Source organism: Trichechus manatus, unplaced genomic scaffold (assembly GCF_000243295.1).
Source record: "Trichechus manatus latirostris isolate Lorelei unplaced genomic scaffold, TriManLat1.0 scaffold00051, whole genome shotgun sequence".
Classification (NCBI taxonomy): Eukaryota; Metazoa; Chordata; class Mammalia; order Sirenia; family Trichechidae; genus Trichechus; species Trichechus manatus.
Window position 1 is genome coordinate 4808308 of NW_004443987.1, and position 23678 is coordinate 4831985.

Genomic DNA, 23678 nt, shown 5'->3' on the forward strand with positions numbered 1-23678 from the left:
AATCACAAAAGGACAAATATTGTATGAGACCTCTACTGTATAACTCATGTAAAAGTTTACACACAAAAAGAAACAATCTTTGTTCGTTACGAGGGATGGGAGTGGTGGTGGGGAACTAAATAGATAAGTAGTAACTCTGGTGAAGGGTAAGACAGTACACATTACTGGGGAATCCAGCCCAACTTGCACAAGGAAAGGTCATGGAAGCTCCATAGACACTTCCAAACTCCCTGAGGGACTGAATTGAAGGGCAGAGGGCTGTGGGGACCATGGTCTCAAGGAACATCTAGCTCAATTGGCATAACACAGTTTATAAAGACAATGTTCCACATTCTACCTTGGTGAGTAGTGTCTGTGGTCTTAAAAGCCTGTGAGCAGCCATCTAAGACATGCCACTGGTCTCACCCCTTCGGAACCGAGGGAGAATGGAGAGAACAAGATACAAGAAAAAGATTAGTCCAAAAGACTAATGGACCACAGCTACCACGGCCTCCACCAGACAGAGTCCAGTAAAGCTAGATGGTACCCGGCTACCACCACTGATTGTTCTGACTGGGATCACAATAGAGGGTCCTGGACAGAGCTGGAAAAGGATGTAGAACAGAATTCTAACTCACAAAAAAAGACCAGATTTACTGGCCTGACAGACTGGAGAAACCCCGAGAGTATGGCCCCCGGACACCCTTTTAGCTCAGTGGTGAAGTCCCTCCCGAAGTTCACTGTTCAGCCGGGCATTGGACAGCCTCATGAAACAAAACAAGACTAATGAGGCACAGTAGTTCAGGGACAAGGACTAGAAGGCAGGAGGGAACAGGAAAGCTGGTGATAGGGAACCCAAGGTTGAGAAGGGACCGTGTTGACATGTCATGGGGTTGTTAACCATTGTCATAGGGCAATATGTGTATTTACTATTTAATGAGAAATTATTTGTTCTGCAAACTTTCATCTAAGGTACAAAAAAAAGAATTATCTATGTGAGATAAAATTGACAACAACAACTCAAAATTTTTGATAGGGGACAGTGAGTTGAAGATAATGGTGATGGAATAATTTAGAAAAGGATAGTAAGAATAGCAGCACAACTGGAAAAATATAATTGACGTCACTGAATTGTTCATGTAGAAACTTTCAAAATGGTGTAACTTTGGCTATGTATATTTTCACCAAAAAAAAAAAAAAGACCCTCAAGGTCGAGAATGGAGAGTGTTGACATGTCGTGGGATTGTTAACCAATGTCATAAAACGATATGTGCACTGACTGTTTAATGAGAAACTATTTGTTCTGTAAACCTTCATCTAAAGTATAATAAAAAAATTTAAAAAAAAGAACAAGTCTTGGTGGCATGCTGTGATGGGGGCTCCTTAAACTAAGAAACAGTAGAAAGCAATGAGAATATGAAATTTTACTTATTTATTAAATAAAATAAAATTTTATTTAGTTACTAGAAACTGCTAAATACTGTAATAAGTGCTGGAGATATATTCTTTGCTCTCCCAGAGCACAATGCTTTCTGAGGATGACAGACATTAACCAAATATTAAACCAAAATATAGACTTAAAAAATAAAGTAAGTGCTATTAAGCAGAGGTGCATGTACCATGAGACCATATAACAGGGATGCATGGTTAGGACCTTTGAATGAAAGCAACCAAAATCTCTTTGGGCTAACATAAGCAAAAATGCAAAGCCTTGGAAGGATATGGGGCAACTCACCAAAAAGTAGGAATGGCTAAAAAACCAACGATCTGAGAAACAGCGTAATTTTAGGGACCCAGGTAGCAGGAATTAATGGACAGGACCTTCAGTTGAATTAGTTCTATTCTCCAACTCTGCAATGCTGCTGAAGTCACAAATTCTTATGAAGGAGTCAGAGTGGGCTGTTGTTAGATGCCATCGAGTTGGTTCTGACTCATAGCGACTGTGTACAACAGAAGAAAACACTGTCCTGTCCTGAGTCATCCTCACAATCGTTGCTATGTTTGAGCCCATTATGCATCCACTGTGTCAATCCATCTTGTTGACAGACTTCCTTATTTTTGCTGACCCTCTACTTTACCAAGCGTGTCTTTCTCCAGGGACTGAACCCTCCTGATAACATGTCCAAAGTACATGGAACGAAGTCTCACTATCCTCACTTCTAAGGAGCACTCTGGCTGTATTTCTTCCAAGACAGATTTGTTTATTCTTCTGGAAGTCCACGGTATATTCAATATTCTTCACCAACACCATAATTCAAAGGCATCAATTCTTCTTAGGTCTTCCTTATCCATTGTCCAGCTTTCGCATGCATATGAGGCAACTGAAAGTACCTCGGCTTTGGTCAGGCACACCTTAGTCCTCAAAGTGACTTCTTTGCTTTTTAACACTAGGTACAGTGGTCTAGTGCACGTAAAATTCCAATTACTTTTTTAGAAAAGGGAGATTACCTTAATTAATAGTCCTATAAAAACTGAATGCATGCAAAAAAGGAGGTTCTCCCAAAGAAAACGAAGCTCTGTTTTCCCAAAGCAGAACACTTGTTTTGCTGGCAAAAACAATAGATATCCACTAAAGAGGAGAACTGGCCTAAACCTCAGGAAAGGTTTCCTGGAGGAGAGTTATTATTCAACTGAGATATCAAAAATGAGGAGGAATTTACTACGGAAAGATTGAATTTACATGTCATAAGGGAATGGCTTCCTAGGCATAGGGAATGTGCAGTATGTACTCACTCAGATGAGAAGCTAATTAAAGACAAAAGTTAACTTTTTAAAAAGTTTGCCTTGTGTGTGCCCATTCAATATCATGCATGGATTATTCATGAGTAATCATCTCCATTATGAGCAGCATCACCACTACCTCTAAGCAAGAGAATAAAATACACGGACTATGAAAGTGAACAAAATTATCTGCAACAAGTTCTCCCTTTCAGGACACTTGTACATGGCCCTTAGGAAATGTTGGTCAGAAGCACTGTTCTGTAGACTAATTTCCTCATGGAGTGGTCTATCATCCTTGTCATCCATTAGTAGAGGATATTTAGGAAGGGGTTTATTGAAAACTGTAGGGAAGTAGGGATTTCTTCACTTTACCTGTTATTACACTGAGGAACTAGACTTCACTATACACTTTAGCATGTTAGAAATATATTCATTTCTTTCTATACCCTTTACAACCATGTAGATAATTACCCCTTGCTAGGCAAAAGCTGCATTTTCTGGAAACTGAAACAGCTATTCTCCACCACTTACTGTGTGATGAGCAAATCAGTTTATTTTCTCTTCTTAGATTTCTTCATCTGGGGAAGTGGCAGTGAAGCATACTCTGCAGACACCATGCACAAATTAATCATAACTCATTTTATGAACAAGAAAAAGAAGGCTCAGAGAAGCAATATGGCATACCCCATATCATACAGCTTCTTGGTGAGAAAGATAGATTTAAAACGTGTTTTAGATGGGTTCTCTAGAGTGGTAAAACCAGTGAAGTGTATATATAAATATATATATACAGATTTACTTCAAGGAAATTACTTATGCAATAATGGGGGCTGGCAAGTCCCATATCTGTGAGTCAGGCAATAGGCTGCTGGCTCATGTGGTTGTGGGAGCTGGCAAATCCAAAATATGTAGGTCAGGCAGCAGGCTACAGGTTTCTCACGTTCCAAGAACCAGAGGTCAGACTGGATAAGTTCAGGATCGACAGAGAGAGCTTTCCCAGAACATCCATTTATATACTGGATGCAGGCCACACCCCAAAGGGAACTCCCTTTCTAACCTATTGGCATGAAAAAATGGAGGATGATATATAGTGTCCGTCAAACCACTGAGGATTGTGGTCTAGCCAAGTTGACATATAACATTAGCCATCACAGAACCCAAGTCTGTTTTCTATTTACCATGCTTCTTCTTGGAGACCTTGGCTGTATAATGTGAAGAAAACACTGTACATGATTAAAACCCTGGATTTTCAGTCCTAGACATATCACTTACTAGCTATGTGACCTTGGTCATTCATGTAACCATTTTTAGCCTCAGTTTCCTCATGTCTAATAAAAGAATACTAATGGCTGGCTAACACATTTCAGGGTCACTGTAAGTATCAAAAGAAGAGTATATATAGGAGAGGTGGAGCCAACTTGGCACTATAGACTGAAGCATCACACCGTCCCTCCACAGCAAAGACCCAAAAAACTAAGTCAAACAGAGACAAATGTCAATCCTGGAAACCTAAGTGTCAAATGAAGAGATAAAGAACTCAACTAAGCACCGAATGGAATAAGAAACTGACAGAAAACAGAGAGCAAGGAGAGATACGAGCAGAGGTCCCCTATCAGCTAACGCAGCATGGATTCACCATCTTGGACTCCTGTCAGCGATCAGTGAACAGGGAGTACAGGAAAGCAGCTTCACAGAGCTCCCAGCAGGAGACAGAGCACCCGGTAACCAGCGATATGTGCTTTCTTCCCCCCACCCTTCTTCCCCTTGCTTGGCATCTGCCACTTCCTAGCGGGCCGAAGTCACTCAGCCACAGGCGTCGGCTCCGTGCCACTTGGATTCACCCTGCCCACACCAGCTGGCTCCTTCAGTGCCATTTCATTGCTGCTAGTGTTGCTATTTTCTGCTGCTTTTTGTTCTTTCTCTGCCTCATCTTAGTCCCTCTTCTTCAGCTGGACCTGCCCTGCTGTACCATAGCTGAGCGACTGGCCCTGCCCATTGGACAAGGAGGTGAAAATTATCATGCTCACAGACGAGCAAACAACAAAGAATGCACAGCTGGCCTGCTCAGACATAACCAAATAAAACAAAAAATCGGGACGAAACAAACAAATCTACAACCAATAAATGAAGGAAATAACTAATGAATGTCTCAAAGACAGCAGACAATATCAAAACATAAAAAAAAAAATAGGACAGGATGGTTGAGTAAGCGTCCAAAATAAAACACCAGATGACTTTCCAGTAGAAGAAAAGGCACTAGAACTACCTGATACGGAATTCAAATCGCAAATATTCAGAGCTATCCAAGAGTTGAAGCAAAGAGCAGACAAAAATGAGGAAAAAAAAATAGACAAATTCATGAAAAAGACAGACAAATTCTTGGAAAATACAGACCAAAAAAATGGAAGAATTCAGGAAAATAATACAGGGACAAAATGTCAAAATAAGTTCACAACTAGAAATCATACAAAAACAACAATTAGAAATCCAAAAGATAAACAACAAGATTTCAGAAATGGACAGTGTCATAGAAGGGCTGAGGAACAGGTTTGAAACAATGGAAGACAGAATCAGTCAAATTGAAGACAAATACTTGAATACCACTTTGTTTGAAGAAAAATCAGAAAAAAGAATGAAAAATGAAGAAACCCTGAGAATGATGTGGGATACAATCAAAAGCAAAAATTTGTGAGTGATCGGAGTCCCAGAACAGGAGGAGAAAACAGAAAACGCAGAGATGATCATTGAAGAATTGCTGACAGAAAATTTCCCTAATATCATGAAAGATGAAAATCTGACCATTCAAGAAGCTCAGTGAACACCATATACAATAGACCCCAAAAGAAAATCACCAAGGCATGTCATAATCACAGCCGCTAAAACAAAGAAAGAATCCTGAGAGCAGCTCAAGAAAAATGAAAAGTCACTTAAGAGGGGAAACAATAAGACTAAGCTCTGATTGCTCAGCAGAAATCATGCAGGCAAGAAGGCAATGGGATAACTTATATAAAACCTTGAAAGAAAAAAATTGACAGTTCCACAATAATAGTAGGAGACTTCAACAAACCACTCTTGGTACAGGACAGAACATCTAGAAAGAAATGCAACAAAGATACAGAAGATCTAAAGGCCACAATCAGCCAACTTGACCTCATAGACATATATAGAACACTCTACCCAACAGCTGCAAAGTACACATTCTTTTCCAACGCACGTAGAACATTCTCCAGAATAGACCACATCTTAGGCCACAGAGCAACCCTCAACAAAATCCAAGACACTGAGATAATACAAAGATCATTCTCCAACCAAAACACCATCAAAGTAGAAATTAACAACAGGAAGAGCAAGGAAAAAAAATTAATTGGAAACTGAATAACACCCTGCTTAAATCCCACTGGGTAATAGAAGAAATCAGAGATAGAATCAAAAAATTCCTAGAATCAAGCGAGAATGAAAACATATCACACCAAAACCTTTGGAACACAGCAAAGGCAGTGATCAGAGGTCAATTTATGGCAATAGATGCACACATCAAAAAATAAGAAAGGCACACAATCAAAACATTAGCTACACAACTGGAACAAATAGAGAACAGCAAAAGAAGAATCCAATTAAAAAATGAGCAAAGGAAGTGAACAGACACTTCACCAAAGAAGACATTCAAGCAGCTAACAGACACATGAGGAAATGCTCATGATCACTAGTCAATAGAGAAATGCAAATCAAAACCACAATGAGATACCATCCCACCCCAGCATTACTGGTACGAATCAAAAAAACAGAAAATAACAAATGTTGGAGAAGCTGGGGCGAGATTGGAACTCTTATGCTCTGCTGATGGGAATGCAAAATGGTACAACCATTTTGGGAAATGATATGGCGCTTCCTTAGAAAGCTAGAAATAGAAATACCATACGATCCAGCAATCCCACTCCTAGGAATATATCCTAGAGAAATAAGAGCCGTCACATGAATAGACATATGCACACCCATATTCATTGCAACATTGTGCACAATAGCAAAAACACGGAAACAACCTAGACGTCCATCAACAAATAAATGGATAAACCAACTATGGTAATACAAACAGTGGAGTACTACGCAACCATAAAGAACAATGACGAATCTATGAAGCATCTCACAACATGGATGAATCTGAAGGGCACTATGCTGAGTGAAATAAGTCAATCACAAAAGGACAAATATTGTATGAGATCTCTACTATAAAAACTCATGTAAAAGTTTACACACAGAAAGAAATAATCTTTGTTGGTTATGAGGGATGCAAGGGGTGGGGGGAACTAAAAAGATAATAGATAAGTGGTAACTTTGGTGAAGGGTAAGACAGTACACAATACTGCGGAAGCCACCACAACTCGTTCAGTGTAAGGTCATGGAAGCTCCATAGACACAAACTCCCTGAGGGACCGAATTGCTGGGCTGAGGGCTGTGGGGACCATGGTCTCAGGGAACATCTAGCTCAACTGGCATAACATAGTTTATAAAGAAAATGTTCTACATTCTACTTTGCTGAGTAGCATCTTGGATCTTAAAAGCCTGTGAGCGGACACCTAAGATACTCCACTGGTCTCACCCCTTCGGGAGCAAGGGAGAATGAAGAAAACTAAAGATACAAGGGAAAGATTAATCCAAAGATTAGTCCACAACTACCACAGCCTCCACCAGACTGAGTCCAGCACAACTAGATGGTGCCCAGCTACCACCACCGACTACTCTGACAGGGATCACAATAAAGGATCCCAGACAGAGCTGGAGAAAAATGTAGAACAAAATTCTAACTCACAAAAAAAGGCCAGACTTACTGGTCTGACAGAGACTGGAGAAACCCAACAGAGTATGGCTCCCAGACACCCTTTTAGCTCAGTAATGAAGTCACTCCCGAGGTTCACCCTTTAGCCAAAGATTAGACAGGACCGTAAAACAAAACGAGATTAAAGGGGCACACCAGCTCAGGGGCAAGGACTAGAAGGCAGGAGGGGAAAAGAAAGCTGGTAATAGGGAACCCAAGGTTGAGAAGTGAGAGTGTTGAATGTTGTGGGGTTGTCATAAAACAATATGTGTACTAACTGTTTCATAAGAAGCTAGTTTGTTCTGTAAACCTTCATCTAAAGTACGATAAAAAAAATAAAGAAAATAATATACATATATAGTATTCTACAAACCATGAAGTGGAATGCAAATAAGTGGCATTGCTCTTATAAACTACATTTTGACATATTAGGAAATTGAACCTAAGTGATGTTGAATAACTTACCCAAGTTCACCGGATCATTTTCTAAGGAGATTTCTGAATTTGAAGCTCAATTCCTTTTCCCCTAATCCCTGTTGTTTCCTTTTTTTCTGGAAACACAAAGTGTCATATGTTAATTTTTAAAAAATTTAATCTTTAATTAGGCATGACCTAGAGTGTTACAATATGGTGAAAAATGTGTATTTCTTTATAATTAACTCTATTCCCAAATTCTCACCTTGTTAAAACTGAGCAGAAAAAAGTCATAATATGTAAACTAGTATATTAGAAAATAATAAAAAAGTTTTAAAAATTCAACTTTGACCTTCAATTGAGAAGTGGGAAAAACATTTCCCAAAGTCATTGTGTTCCCAAAGTCATTGTGCAGTTTAGAAGTATAAGTATTTTCTCTTCCTATTGTGTCTGGCACTGACAATACTGACCTTCGAATATCTCTCTTAATGGAAATACTATAACTGCCCCACAAGGAAAGGAGAAGCAAATGATAAGTCAATCGATCTTTTGTCTCAGCCCAGAATCCCTTGGCCCTCAGGATGCTCTGGCCTCATCCTACCTCTTCATATTATTCCTCACCTATGTCACACCAATGTCATCATATTCTTCATCAATCATCATCATCCTCATCCACATCATTGATAAGGTTTATTGAGCATTTACTATGTTCTTGTCATGATACTTAATGCATTACATGCATGCTCTCATTCAATTTTTATGACAACCCCAAGAGCTAGCTACTATAATTATCTCCAATCTTTAAAGGAAAACAATGTGTGTCTCACACATCTTTGTATCCTCCATAGTGCTTTTAAGTACTGACCACTTACATCTCCTTTTCTGTAAAATAAAGATAACAATAGTATTTACCAAGTATTGCTAAAATTATTGTATGATATACCATAAAGTACCTAGCACTATGCCGGCCACATTGTGGGTCATCAATAAATAAGTAATAAATTTCAATCAGAACACATGTTTCTTTTGGGAAGCTTATGATGGAGAGTAACCCCCAAAACCTGGGGATGAGGAATTAAAAATATTTTTTAATCTCCCAATAATAATCTTGAGATGCATCAGACTCTTAGAAAAAATTGCTTCATAGAGTTTCTAGCCCTTTATAGAGATTCCTTTTCAACCAGGCTTAAATCTGCATCCTCATTCTCCATGGTACTAACTAATGCAATTCTCAAAAAGCAAGTTTCAATTAAAAAAAGACTTTTAAGTGAAATATCAAGTAAAAGTATATACGTGGTGTTCTTTAGTGTGTGTGCATAAAAGATTGTTTAAAATACATACAAATACTAAAAGTAGATTATAGATGTTTTTATTCTTTATTCTTCTATAAAATTTCTTAATGTTTCACACTGCACCTATATAATTTTTATAAATTAAAAAAAAAAGAAAAAAAAACGACTTCCATTTTGAAGAAAAGGAGGAAGGGAGGGAAAGAGAAAAGGGAGGGAAGAGAAATCTCATGTAGAATGCAGGATCACTGCAGCAGACCCAGGATTTCAGAGGTTTGTATGCTCATAGCCCAATCCCACATCTTTCCTGCACCCTGCAAACATGACAAGGCCACAGCAAAACAGGCTCCTGAGCTTCCTGACATTTCCTTGTACAACTGTGATTTGTTTATAACTAACCCTAAGTTTATCAGATAGGGAGTTCTGTTCATTCATATTTAAGTTGAGGGTATAATAATAATAGTAGTTTACTACATATTGAGGGTTTACTGTGTGCCAGGCACTTCCACTTTCCATGTATTTATTCATTTAATCCTCATAATAACCCCAGGAGTTAGCAGGTTCACTTTACTTAACAAATATTAAGCACCTACCATGTATCAGGCACTGTTCCATGGATTTGGGAAACAGTGAACAAAACAAAGATCCCTGCTATTGTGGACCTTACATTCTAGTGGGTGAAAACACATAATGTCTCCACTTTACAAATACAGGTTAGGCAACTTATTCAAAGTCACAACTATCAAGTTTTGGAACTGGAATTTGAGCCCAACATCCCATTCCTATTATTTGTGCTCTTAACCACTACAATGCAAATGGTTAAAAAACAAGTCCCATTGGGAAGACTATCCAAAGGAACTTGTAATGTACAGTTGCTGAAACAAACCCTGGTTCTGAGTATAAATTCATATTCTGACTTTGTAATATACTATGCATAAAGATATATTCAAGGTCATACTTCATCTGTGTTTTATTGACTATGCAAAGGCATTCTACTGTGTGGATCATAACAAATAATGGACAACATTGTGAAGAATAAGAATTCCAGAAAACTTATTTGTGCTCATGAGGAACATGTACATAAATCAAGAGGCAGTCGTTCGAACAGAACAAGGGGATACTGAGTGGTTTAAACTCAGGAAAGGTTTGCATCAGGGTTGTATCCTTTCACCATACTTATTCAATATATATACTGAGCAAATAATCTGAGAAGCTAGACTGTATGAAGAAGGGAAGGGCATCAGGATTGAAGGAAGACTCATTAACAACCTGCATTATGCAGATGACACAACCTTGCTTGCTGAAAGCCAAGAGGACTTGAAGCACTTACTGATGAAGATCAAAGACCACAGCCTTCAGTATGGATTACACCTCAACATAAAAAAAAAAAAACCTTCACAACTGGACCAATAAGCAACATCATGATAAACGGAGAAAAGATTGAAGTTGTCAAGGATTTCATTTTACTTGGATCCACAATCAGCACCCATGGAAGCAGCAGTCAAGAAATCAAAGGACACATTGCATTGGGCAAATTTGCTTCAAGAGACCTCTTTAAAGTGTTAAAATGCAAATATGTCACCTTGAAGACTAAGGTGCGCCTGACCCAAGCCATGTTATTTTCAATCAACTCATGTGCATGCAAAAGCTGGGCAATGAATAAGGAAGACCGAAGAAGAATCAATGCCTTTGAATTGTAATGTTGGCGAAGAATATTGAATATACCAACCAAAAAAGCCAAACCCATTGCTGTCTAGTTGATTCTGACTATAGCAACCTTATAAGACAGAGCAGAGTTGCTCCATAGGGTTTCTAAGGAGCAACTGGTGGATTTAAACTGCCACACTTTTGATTAGCAGCTAGGCTCTTACGCACTGCACCACCAGGGCTCCATTGACTATACTATGGACTGCCAAAAGAATGAACAAATCTGTCTTGGAAGAAGCACACCCAGAATGCTCCTTAGAAGCAAGGATGGTGAGACTTCGTCTCACATACTTTGAACATGTTATCAGGAGGGATCAGTCCCTTAAAGAAGGGCATCATGCTTGGTAAATAGAGGGTCAACGAAAAAGAGGAAGACCCTCAACAAGATGGATTGACACAGTGGCTGCAACAATGGGCTCAAGCATAACAATGATCATGAGAATGGCACAGGACCAGGCAGTGTTTCCTTCTGTTGTACACAGGGTCCTTGTGAGTCGAAGCCAACTCGACGACACCTAATAACAACAACACGCATAAAGAAATCACTTAAAATCCCTACAGTTGAAAATGTTAACTTTGAGGTCAAACATCATTTGATTTGAATAAGAAGAGACAGGGTAATCTATAAATTCCAAATATTCCTAAACCTACATAAATTATATGCTTGCAGGAAACACTTTTTCAGGAATATTTTAGGTCTGAAAAAGTATCCTGCCTGATTTCCTGTTTGAGTGGATTGGAGAGCAGGTTCTCATAAAAGGGAGTCTGATCAAGGTTTATAGAAACAAGGAAATGTTTCTTCTCCTCCTACCTTGGAACTGAACATTGATACTTCTCTCTGCAACACCTAGTGACCCCGTCACTGTTATCCACATTTGTAGAAACAAAGAGATGACACCATGCCTCCAAGGTAACACTTACCCTTTGTTCTCTCAGAAATGTGTAGGGAAGTGTTAAGACTCTTCACCACGTATAGACCACTGATCACAGCTCAGCTATTCAAGAAGAATTGAGTCTGGGCTGGACTCCAAGACAGACTCTGAGACCATACCCAAAAAGTTCCTCTAGTTCTCTGCAGACAAGAGAGAAAGGCTCAATGTTTGAAAAGGTTAGACTGAGTCAGACTATGTTACAGCACATTTCTTTGATGCCTCTGTTAATTACTCTGTATGATTATACTTATACTTTAATTGAAAGAAGAAATATCCTGAAATAATGCTTCAAACATTAAAAGAACAAACCAAGACATTAAACTTCTAACAGGGACCTATAGTTTGGATTTACCTTGACCTTTGAATTCTTTTCTCTCCTTTGTGTCTTTTTCTATTTTCTTTGTTAATGATTTAAACTTAAATTCCAAGCTAATTTCTATGATTCAAAAAGCAGTTGAGTGTACTTATCTCCCCCACAGAAGTGGGTTTTGAACTAGAGCTGGACATTATCACAGGTCCATCAGAGTCTTGGGCTTGCTTATACTGAGGTATTTCAAATGCAGTGGTATAAGGAAAGGCAATGTTACCACCCACGTTCTCCCAAATTTTAAAACAGTGAGTTTCTCAGAAGCTGGGACCTCCTTACATCCGTAGCACCTAGCATGGTTTCTGGCACATACTAGGCACTCAGTAAATGTCTGTTCGATGAACAACTCAGTATGTATTTTTGATTCTTTAAGCATGATTAAAGTGGACTTTTTAAAAAGAGATTCTATGATACCTGTAAGGACCTTTTTATGCTACTTGAATGATACTCTTCAAAAAAGCAAAGAGTATTAACTTGGCCAGATTTATCAATAGATAAAGTAACTTTTGCTGTAAAAGTTTAAGTTCAGCTCAAAGAGCAGAATAACACCAAAGCAAAGCCTCTGGAAGAAACAGCATGGGTCACAGGATAGAGAAGTTAAGGAAAGCCATGGTAACATATTTTATGTGCATGGTGTTTCCTCAGTAATCTTGAAATAGTTCCCTCCTGAGGTACAAGCAACTTCCATCCTCTTCTCCTCTTGTAAAGGGTTACAAAAGCTTTCAGAGATGGTTTTTGAGGAGCATGAGGCTGTGCACAGCTGTTTTTTATTCCTTCTTCATGCACAGCATCCTGTCTTTCTGACCCTGAGCTTGGTTTTTGTACATTGCTGAGCAGAACATGCAACAGAATAATGGGTTAGTTTTAGGTGTTTCAATAGTGCCCTTTCTTAGTGTTTTCATTAAAATAAGGAATGTCAGTCTTCTATCCAATGTAGTTGAAGGTTAATTGGTAAGCGTTTTTCTGGAAGTGTTGTCAGTATGGAAGTTGTCAGATCCTGCTGTGTGCTGCTGATAGCTGCAGCCATGAAGGGGGACCAGCAGAACCAGCCTGATTAGCACTGTGATTATTTCACAGACGATATAATCAGGCTGAGGTACTATAACAATGAGGTGTCTGTCTCCTTTCTAAATGAAGTACAAGAATAAGCAACAGAAAAGGAGGGCTGAGGAGGGGGTGGAATGCTTCATATGCAATCAATTTCTAGTGATCCTAGAAAAGTCCAGTGGAATCTTAGTTCTACAGAGGTGGTAATGCTAATCTAAATCTAACGCATTAAGAAGCAAATTAAACAAAACCATCTTAAACCTTTTTTGGAATAAGCTTGAGTATAAACAAGCAAACAGACAGACAGACTTGTGTTTTATAAAACAAACAAACAAACATTCCACATCAAATTTTAAAATGTCTGGCCTCTTTGATAAGCACAGTCTGACAGAAATTTGCCTCCTCTCCTTCTAAATGTATTACATAGGCTGAACTACGAAAAATCAATGCTACTGGAGAGTCTTGTTTTGTAACTTTTCTCTGTGGGCAAGGTACTTCCTAATAGTATACCAAAAGGTCCACAGGTACATTAACTCTGTCATGGCCTTTAGGATTTCCTTTGGTGAAGCACTGCTGCAGCACACTAAATATGCACTGGTGTATCACTTAACAAGCTAGTGGTGCAACATAAAAATCAATATATCCTGATGACTTCCAATGGTCAGTTTACTTCTGAAACTTCTTTAGTCCTATAAGAACTCCTTTGCTCAAAAGGAAAGGGGCAATAGCTGCAAAGACAGTAATAATTCTGCCAAAGTGACAGGAGATCTTTCAGCCATTGTCCTTCAAACCCAGTCACTATCCTTCCCCATTACACATTGCTTAATCCCCTGTGCTGTTGCTGAACAGAGCTACTTTCTCTCTTCAGCACACAGAATGTGCTATTCACCTTTCTTTGTAACACCATCAGCCTCTACTTCTTCTCTGCCAAACCAAACCTCTCCTTTTCCACAAATTCTACTGGATGTTTACCTCTAGCAGGAGGCCTTCTTGGCTAACCCTAATAGGCTATGGTCACTTCTACCATCCAAACTTCCATTCTCATCTCTAAGAATGGCACGGCACTGGTAAGTGTTTATCCGGACAACTGCACATGTATCACACAAAAACACTCACATACATCCACATGATCACGAGTTTTCAGATTCATTGTTTTTGATGGTATTCTAAGGTATTTCAAAAGCTACTCTTTAGGTTATTTCCTTGCAGTGACTACTACCTTTGCGTTGCCACTGATTGACAGGTAGGAACTGGCTAAGAGAAAATGATAAATTTCTCAAAACAGAAGCTTGAAAAAAATCAACAAAGATATTATATGCCTTTAAATTCTGATCCTCTATTTTTACTTTTCTTATGTTTCTCATAAAATAACACTCTCTCAGTCTACTTCCTTTTCCACATATTCTTTAAAAATGTCATTATACATAAAGGGTGATTAATTTCCTTTCTTTCCTCATGATCTTTAGCAGTAATCCTAGAACTTTTTATGTTCAGGGTAAAACCAATCATAGGAAGAAAACTGCCTTGTTTTGCTCAGATCTAACTCACTAACAAAATTAAGATATAGGTGTATGTACACACACACACACACACACACACACAAACACACACATTTATAACTTTGTGGTTAAGAAAGAAATTTGTTTAGAAATAAGCTTTTTATTACACTATCCTGAGAAATAGAAATATACTTAGGTTCCACTGAAGTTCTGTATAAGACACACAAAAAAGAAATAGCAAAATGGCAGAAGTCCTTCATTATCAGTAATTATCTTAAATGTAAATGGATAAAACTCTTTAGTCAAAGGCAGAAAGTGGCAGAATGAATAAAAGAAAACATGATCCATCTATATGATATCTACAAGAGACACATTCTGGATCCAAAGACACAAATAGGTTGAAAGTAAAAGAATGGAAAAATAAATATTCCATGAAAATAATAACCAAAAGAGAGCAGGGCTGGCAATATTGATATTACACAAAATAAACTTGAAATCAAAATATGTTATAAGAGACAAAGAAAGGCATTGTCCTATAATGATAAAAGGATCAATGCATCAGGAAGATATAACAATTATAAATATATATGCACCTAACATCAGAACCCCAAAATATATGAAACAAACACTGACAGAATTGAAGTAAAAAATAGACAGTGCTGTAATAATAGTTGGAGACTTTAAAACAGGGCTTTCAATAATGTATAGAGAATCGAGAAATAAGATCAATAAAAAAATAGAGAAATTGAACAACACTATAAACCAACTAGGAGTACTTGGGTGGCACAAACAGTTAAGAGCTCAGCTACTAACTGAAAGTTTGTGAGATCAAATTCACCCAGAGGCACTTCAGAAGAAAGGCCTGGCAATCTACTTCCAAAAGATCACCAAAACCCAAAACCAAATCTGTTGGCTTCGAGTCGACTCCAAATCATAGTGATCCCATGTATAACAGAACAAAATATTGCCTGGTCCCACACCACCCTCACAATAGTAGCTATGTTTGAGCCCATTGTTGCAGCCACTGTATCAATTCATCTCGTTGAGGATCTTCCTCTTTTTTGCTGACCCTCTACTTTAACAAGCATGATGTGTCTTTCTCTAGGGATTGGTCCCTGCTGACAATGTGTCTAAAGTAAGCAAGAGGAAGTCTTGCTATGCACGCTTCTAAGGAGTATTCTGGCTGTACTTCCTCCAAGACAGATTTGTTCATCTTTCTGGCAGTCCATGGCATATTCAATATTCTTCGCCAACACCACAACTCAAATGCGTCTATTCTTCTTTGGTCTTCCTTTTTTATTGTCCAGCTTTTGATGCATATGAGGTGATTGAAAATACCACGGCTTGGGTCAGGCACACTTTAGTCATCAGTGTGACATGTTTGTATTTTAGCACTGTAAGGAAGTATTTTGCAGCAGATTTTCTCAATGAATTAAAATATTATTGAAAGAAATTAAAGAAGATCTAAATAAATGGAAAGATAATCTGTGTTCATGGATTGAATGATTTAATATTAAGATGTCAAAACTACCCAAAGAAATCTACAGATTAAACACAATCCATATCAAAATTTTAACATTCTTATTTGCAAAATGAAAAAGCCAATTCTCAAGTTTATACGGACTTACAAGTTACCCTGAATAGCCAACCAAAAACCAAACTAATTACCATTGAGTCTATTCAGACTCATTGTGACCCTATAGGACAGAGCAGAACTGCCCCATAGGGTTTCCAAGGAGTGGCTGGTGGATTCCTACTGCTGATCTTTTGGTTAGCAGCTGAGCTCTTAATCACTGCACCACCAGGGCTCCAGCAATATTAAAAAGAAAAGCAAAGTAGGAGAACTCAATTTTTCTAATTTCAAAATCTGCTATAAAGCTACAGTAATCAAAACAATGTGATACTCATCATTTATGGCATATAGACCAAGGGAATAGAATTGGGAATCCAGAAATAAGCTCATACTTCCATGGTCAATTAATTTTCAGCAAAGATGCTTTGTCCATTCAGTAGGGAAAGAAGAGTCTCTTCAACAAATGGTGCGGGACAACTGGATCTCTGCATGCAAAAGAATGAAGTTGGACCCCATACTTCACACCATATATAAAAATTAATTCAAAATGAATCAACAACCTAAATGTAAGAACTCTTAAAACTCTTAGAACAGCACATACAGATAATGGTTCATGATCTAGGTTTTGACAATGCATTCTTAGATATGACTCCAGAAGGAAAAACAACAAATGACAAAATAGATAAATTGGACTTCAACAAAATTTTAAACTTTTGTACTTTAAATGACTTTACCAACAAAGTGAAAAGACAGCATACAGATTGGGAATGAATATTTGGGAACCATGTATTTGATATGGGCTTAATATCCAGAATATATAAAGAACTGTACAATTTAAAAAACAAACAACCAAATCAAAAAATGGGCGAAGAACTTGAAAAGACATTTCTCAAAAAAAGATATACAAATGGCCAGCAAGCACATGAAAAGATGCTTAATGTCATTAGTCATTAGAGATTTGCAAATCAAAATCACTGTGAGATACCCCTTCACATTCACTAGGATGGGTATTATTAGAAAAATGGAAACTAACAAGTGTTGAGGAGGATGTGGAGAAATTGGAACTCTCATTCATTGCTGGTGGGAATGTAAAACGGTGCAGCCTCTATGTAAACAGTTTGGTGCTTCCTCAAAAAGTTAAACAGTATTAGCATATGACTGAGCAATTCTGCTCCTAGGTGTATACCCAAAAGTCTTAAAAGCAGGGACTCAAACAGACACTTGTACACCAATATTCATTGCAGTATTATTCGTAATAGCTAAAATTTGGAAACAACCCAAGTGTCCATCAACAGATGAATGGATAACAAAATGTTGTATATACATACATAAAGCCATAACAAGAAATGAAGTTCTGATACGTGCTACGACATGGATGAACCTTTAAAACATTATGCTGAATGAAATGTCTGTCACAAAAGGACAAATATTATATGATCCCATTTATATAAAATATCTAGAATAGGCAAATGCATAGAAGAAAGTTTATTAGTGGTTACCATGGACAGATGGGAGGGGAAAATGGAGAGTTGTTACCTAAGAGGTACTGAATTTCTGTTAAGGGTGATGAAAAACAATTGGAACCGGGTAGTGGTGATGCTTGCACAGCATGGTGAATGTAATTAATGTCACTGAAATGTACATGTAAAAATGGTTAAAACAGCAAATGCTTTGTTATATGTATAGATAGTCTACCACAATTTTAAAAAACTGAGAAAACAAAGGACAACATAAAAACTTGGCAATATTAGAGGATGGAGTTGAATATTCACCACATTCAGTAAGCATTTACGATTAGTCTGATGCCATCAAATGTACTATGTATGCTATTTGCTGTGAAACATAAATTCTACCTTGCAAATGTGAATTATATGTTTGTCTCTTAATCTTCCTTTCTATTTTAGAAAACAAGAGATTTCTGTCAAATTCCATTATATAACTTTCCATTAAACTCAAACAAAAGTGGATAGAAATGCCTGATTCCCTGAGCTGACAATATTTGCTGCTGAGTGTTTCTCTGGTTATCTTCAAACAGTGTAATTTTTTTATCTTTAGAATTTTTCAAAAGAATGCATCAAATTCATTTTCTACTATTGACCCAACTGCATTATGGAAATTTGAACATAAAAGGTAGTAGTATCACATGCTAAATCAATCATCTTGGATTATTCAATATTTATTTGTGTTTTGGGTATATTTAGTGTTGAGTCACATTTTAATATAGTGCACATACTTTTTTTCTTAGCCTGAAGCAATGAATTTTAGGACCACTCATTTCAAACATCTCACCCCCAACATCCAATAATCATTATAGACCATGTCCTGTCAAACTTCTAAGGGCAGATCCACAGATTTTATGATATTGAGGACATCATTAGGTTTGGACATTTAGGGATAAAGAAATGACAGAAAAGATGTGTGGTTGCCCTTAGCAACTACTGCATCACGTGCTATTTGTGTTATCTGTGAGCTGCAGAGCATCACCTTCTTTTTAAGAAACACAAACATGCACATATCATGCACCCCATGATAGTTTTCAGCTAATCACAGATTCTCCAATAATAATATAAGAAATGGAGCACACATTCCTTTCGTTTCACTTTCCTCTTTACCATGAATATATTTTCAAAATGTAATACTTTATTTTGTCTTGTTTTTAAGAGACAACTCCACTGAATGATATTTTTATGGAGAAAATAGGAGGCAGTGGAGCATTAGATTCGATCGCAATAGCAGGCTGTTTAAAATAACAATAACTACTTCAGTCAATAATTTGAAAGACTCCCTAGTAAAGAAATCTGGCTTTCAGATGGTTTTCTCTGCAATTTCTCCATGTGCATATATTATTTTTTCCTACTTTAAAGGTCACACAGTACAGTGTTTGTTATAACGGAACACTGAAACAGAAACATCAATTTTAATCACAGGTATACTGAATGCAATCAAATAATGTTTGAAAAGTTTTATAGGTAGAAAAGAAGTTGTTTTTGTTCCAGTTTAGCTAAGTAGAACTTGACTTTTAATAGTCTCACCTCTGAAAATTGTTTAAGTGTTTCCACTCTGTGGGTTGGCTGACCTACCTTTTCAAAAAGGGCAATTATAATAATTGATTAAAAATTTCAGATATTCCTCAATACGTTAGGCATTTCTCACTCTAAAAATAAATAATATTCTTCAGAGATGCCTGTGAAACAAAGTGACTTCAAAAGAGATGATTTTTTTTTTAAGGTGAGGATACAATGATGGAGACTAGTCACTTTATGAATTTTTCTCCACCGTGAAATTGTGTAGTCATCAGAGCTGTTCACAAATGCTATGTTTCTTCTCCTTCTGATACATGGTAGGATTATATTGCACATCCTCACCCCTTTGAGTTTAGCTGTGGCCATGGGATTCACTTTGGCCGATAAAAAATAAGCAGAAAAGACATGTGTTACTTCATGGATGAAGCCTTAAGAGCTGATGTTCAGCTGCTACTTTCCCATTTCCTGCCTCAGCAATTACAGAAACAGGTGTTCAGACTTTCCATCAGTTCATATCCCTGAGTTATTATTTTGAGCAGGCCCCCCACCCGCAGCTAAGGTTTTTTTTGATTTTCAGTTACTGCAATATAATCTAGCACAACCTGATGAATATAAAAATTAAAAACAAACAAACAAAAACCCACAGGGCTATTGAAGCTTAATCACCACAGAGAAGATTAGATTGCTTTTGTTTTACCATTGGGTTACAAATTGAAGATAAGGTTGTATCTTTTCCCCAGGCACCCTGTAGTAGATTTTAAGACTGGCCTCAATTCTTCTCTATCTTTATCCACGCCTTTTTGCCATATTACTTTTCAGGATCCTCTCACTCTTACTATTGGTTTGGCCATATAACTTGCTTTGGGATGTTAGTAAATGTGAAACAAGAAGAGTCTTGGCAATGATGGCATGATTGAGTATGTCCTCTCCCTCATTTCTCTGTCATTGCCATTAGAACATGCCTGGTACAGCCCGATGAAGGATGAGAGAAGTGTGGAACAGAACTCAATTATCCTAGTCATCCCAGACAAGGCCAGCTTAGATGAGTGGACAGCCAGCTAAAGCCCAGACATGTGAGAGAGCCCAACCAAGATCAACAAAGCCTCTTACAAGCCATTCTAGGAACATGAGCAATAAACATTATGTTTGTACACCAACAAGATTTTGTGATTGTGTATTACAGAGCAATACTGTAGAATTAGATAACTGATAACACACTCTTAACCCTCATCCCTCCATCTCATTCTCCACAGGCCCCTCTGAAACATTATCTCCTGAGATAACTGCATACTTGCTGTTTCTTTGTAATTTTCTCTTCCACCACTCTCATGAAAAATCACTTCCTTGGGAGATACATGATAAAAGTTACATTTTCCAAAGCTGATGGTACTTAATATTCATGTTTCTAGCACTGTTTGTCACACTACCAGGCATATCAGCTCTTCCTACTTAGCTACTCTCCCTGGAAGAAAAAAAAAATCTTCTACCCAAGTAGTGTATGTATACACATATACATACACTATATATATGTATATATATACTATATACGTATATGTGTATAGTGCATATACAATATGACATTATTTTGAAAGGTTCTTTGTATCCAAAAGTGTGTCCAGACCTATATACTGGTTATTAATCAAGCGTTCTTCTCTCTTCTTATCCAGATCACTGGCTCAGTGGGAGAATTAATTCAGTGTATCGTACACGTCAGCTAACACTGAAGTGGCTCTTCTATTTTCCCTTACCCTACAACTGAAGGTAGCTTAAGGAAGGCAGTAAGCTGTCAGAGGGGCAGAGGGATCTAAAATTTTAGTAATTTATTTTCTAATTTCCTTAGTTTGTTTTCTTTTCTTAGTATTACATCAGAGTGTCCTAAGGCAGAGCCAAGATGGCAGAGTAGTCAGATGGCTTGCTATGTCCCTCTTACAGCAAAGAACTGAAAAAAAAGTGAATTGATTGTATATGAATATCTAGGAGCCCTGAACAAGACAAAGTTGAAGAATCGGACTGAGTGATGGGGGGAGAGAGAGAGATGGTTCAGAAGCAGTGAGGAGCTACCTGACCTGATCCAGCAGGAGCCGCAGCCCTTCAGCCTAGACCTGCTCGGGGTGTGCAGTGAGGTGGGCATACAGCTCCGCATGCTTTCTCGGAGGCACTTTCCACATCGAGAGAGATCTGGCAGCAGAGATTACGCTTGGACACTTCAAACCAGTGAAAAGCAACACCCAAGTCGCTAAAGATAAGTACATGCATGTGGCCTTTTGCGGGATTTAAAAAAACGAAAATTTGGGAAATACCTCTCTCCCATTTATCTCCTCCCTCCCTGCTCTGCACTGGGTCCGGCAGGCTTCAATGATCTATGAGTCCCCTGGGCTGGAAGTAGATCCCATAAGGTGCCCTGACCCATTCTCCTGGCCTTGGAGGGGGAACAAATAAGCTACTGGCTCCCCTAAGCCAGGAACTCAGAGTTGGCACAGTTCCTTTGCCTAGACACAGGCATAAGGGGTCTGCAGACTTTGAGTGCCTTCCACCCCTGTATAGACTTGTGTGGACCCATCTCAACAGCGTAAGCCTTCACTACTACAGTAAAACAGGGTAAACACCTGAAGTTTAACTTCAACTGTTTCAGCTGTGAAGCTACAGATTTGTGACACTTGACACTGCTCTGCCCTTTAAGCAGGTGCCTTACCTGTCTGCATCAGGGGCTTGAGGACTGGCAGCTCCACCCATGCCACCTAGCCACCTGCTACAGGGGTCCAAGAATAAGAAGTGCCCTCCAGTCCTTACGGCCAACAGAGTAGGGTACTCATAGTCCGGATGCAAAACTCACCTACCTACTCGCTCTAGGGAACAGGGACACGGTTTTCTTTCAGACACTCAGGAGCGGCTGTCAGCCCCTGCCTTGCTCAGCGTGTGATCCCCTACTGCAGCCAGATACCTGTGCCTACACCAATCATCCATGCCTCTCTAAGACTATAGGTGAAAGCCTGCAATACACACTTGGTGACTGACAGCCTGGACACCTGAGCTGAATCCATACAGGAAAATTTAATGGTCTCCTGGGCACACATACTTAGTTACAGACCTAACTACCTGGTGACAGGACGTTAGAGCTTCAAAGGTGCCAATAATCAAACTAACACACACGAGCAGCCTATTTGGGCATATCAAAACAAAACAAAACAAGAAGCTAAGAAACAGTAAACAAATATAAAATAAAATTATAATAACTTATTGATAGCAGTCAATATCAAATCACATAAAGAGGCAGTCCATGATGGCTTCAACAAGCTCCCAAAATAAAGAATCAATAAATTTCCTGGAGGAAGAGAATTTCTTGTACTTACCAGAGGCAGAACACAAAAGATTAATATACAGAATTCTTCAAGAAATTAGAAAGGAAATACGCAAAATGCAGAGAAGGCCAAAGAAAGTACAAAGTAGTAGCAGAACTTTAAAAAGTTATTCAAGAGCATGATGACAAATTTAATACACTGCAAGAATCCATACAGAGACAGCAATCAGAAATCCAGAAGATTAACAATAAAATTTCAGAATTAGACAACTCAGTAGAAAGTCATAGGAGCAGAATTGAGGCAATGGAAGTCAGAATTAGTGACATTAAAGATAAAGCACTTGACATCAACTTATTTGAGGAAAAATCAGATAAAAGAATTAAAAACAATGAAGAAACTCTAAGAGTTATGTGAGACTCTATCAAGAGAAATAATCTATGAGTGATTGGAGTACCAGAACAGGGAGGGTAACAGAAAATGCAGAGAGAACTGTTGAAGATTTGTTGACAGAATATTTCCCTAGTATCATGAAAGATGAGAAGATATCTATCCAAGATGCTCATCAAACACCATATAAGGTATATCCCAAAAGAAAGTCACCAAGACATATTATAATCAAACTTGCCAAAACCAAAGATAAAGAGAGAATTTAAAGAGCAGTTAGGGATAAAAGAAAAGTCATCTACAGAGGAAAGTCAATAAGAATAAGCACGGACTACTCAGCAGAAACCTTGCAGGCAGGAAGGCAATGACATGACATATATAAAGCCTTGAAGGGAAAAAAATGCCATCCAAGAATTATATATCCATCAAGACTGTCTCTCAAATATAATGGTGAGATTAGGGCATTTCCGGATAAACAGAAGTTTAGGGAATTTGCAAAAACCAAACCAAAATTACAAGAAATACTAAAGGAAGTCCTCCAGTTAGAAAATCAATAACACCAGATAACAATGCAAGACTAGAACACAGGACAGAGCAACCAGACATCGACTCAGATAGGGAAGTCACAAAA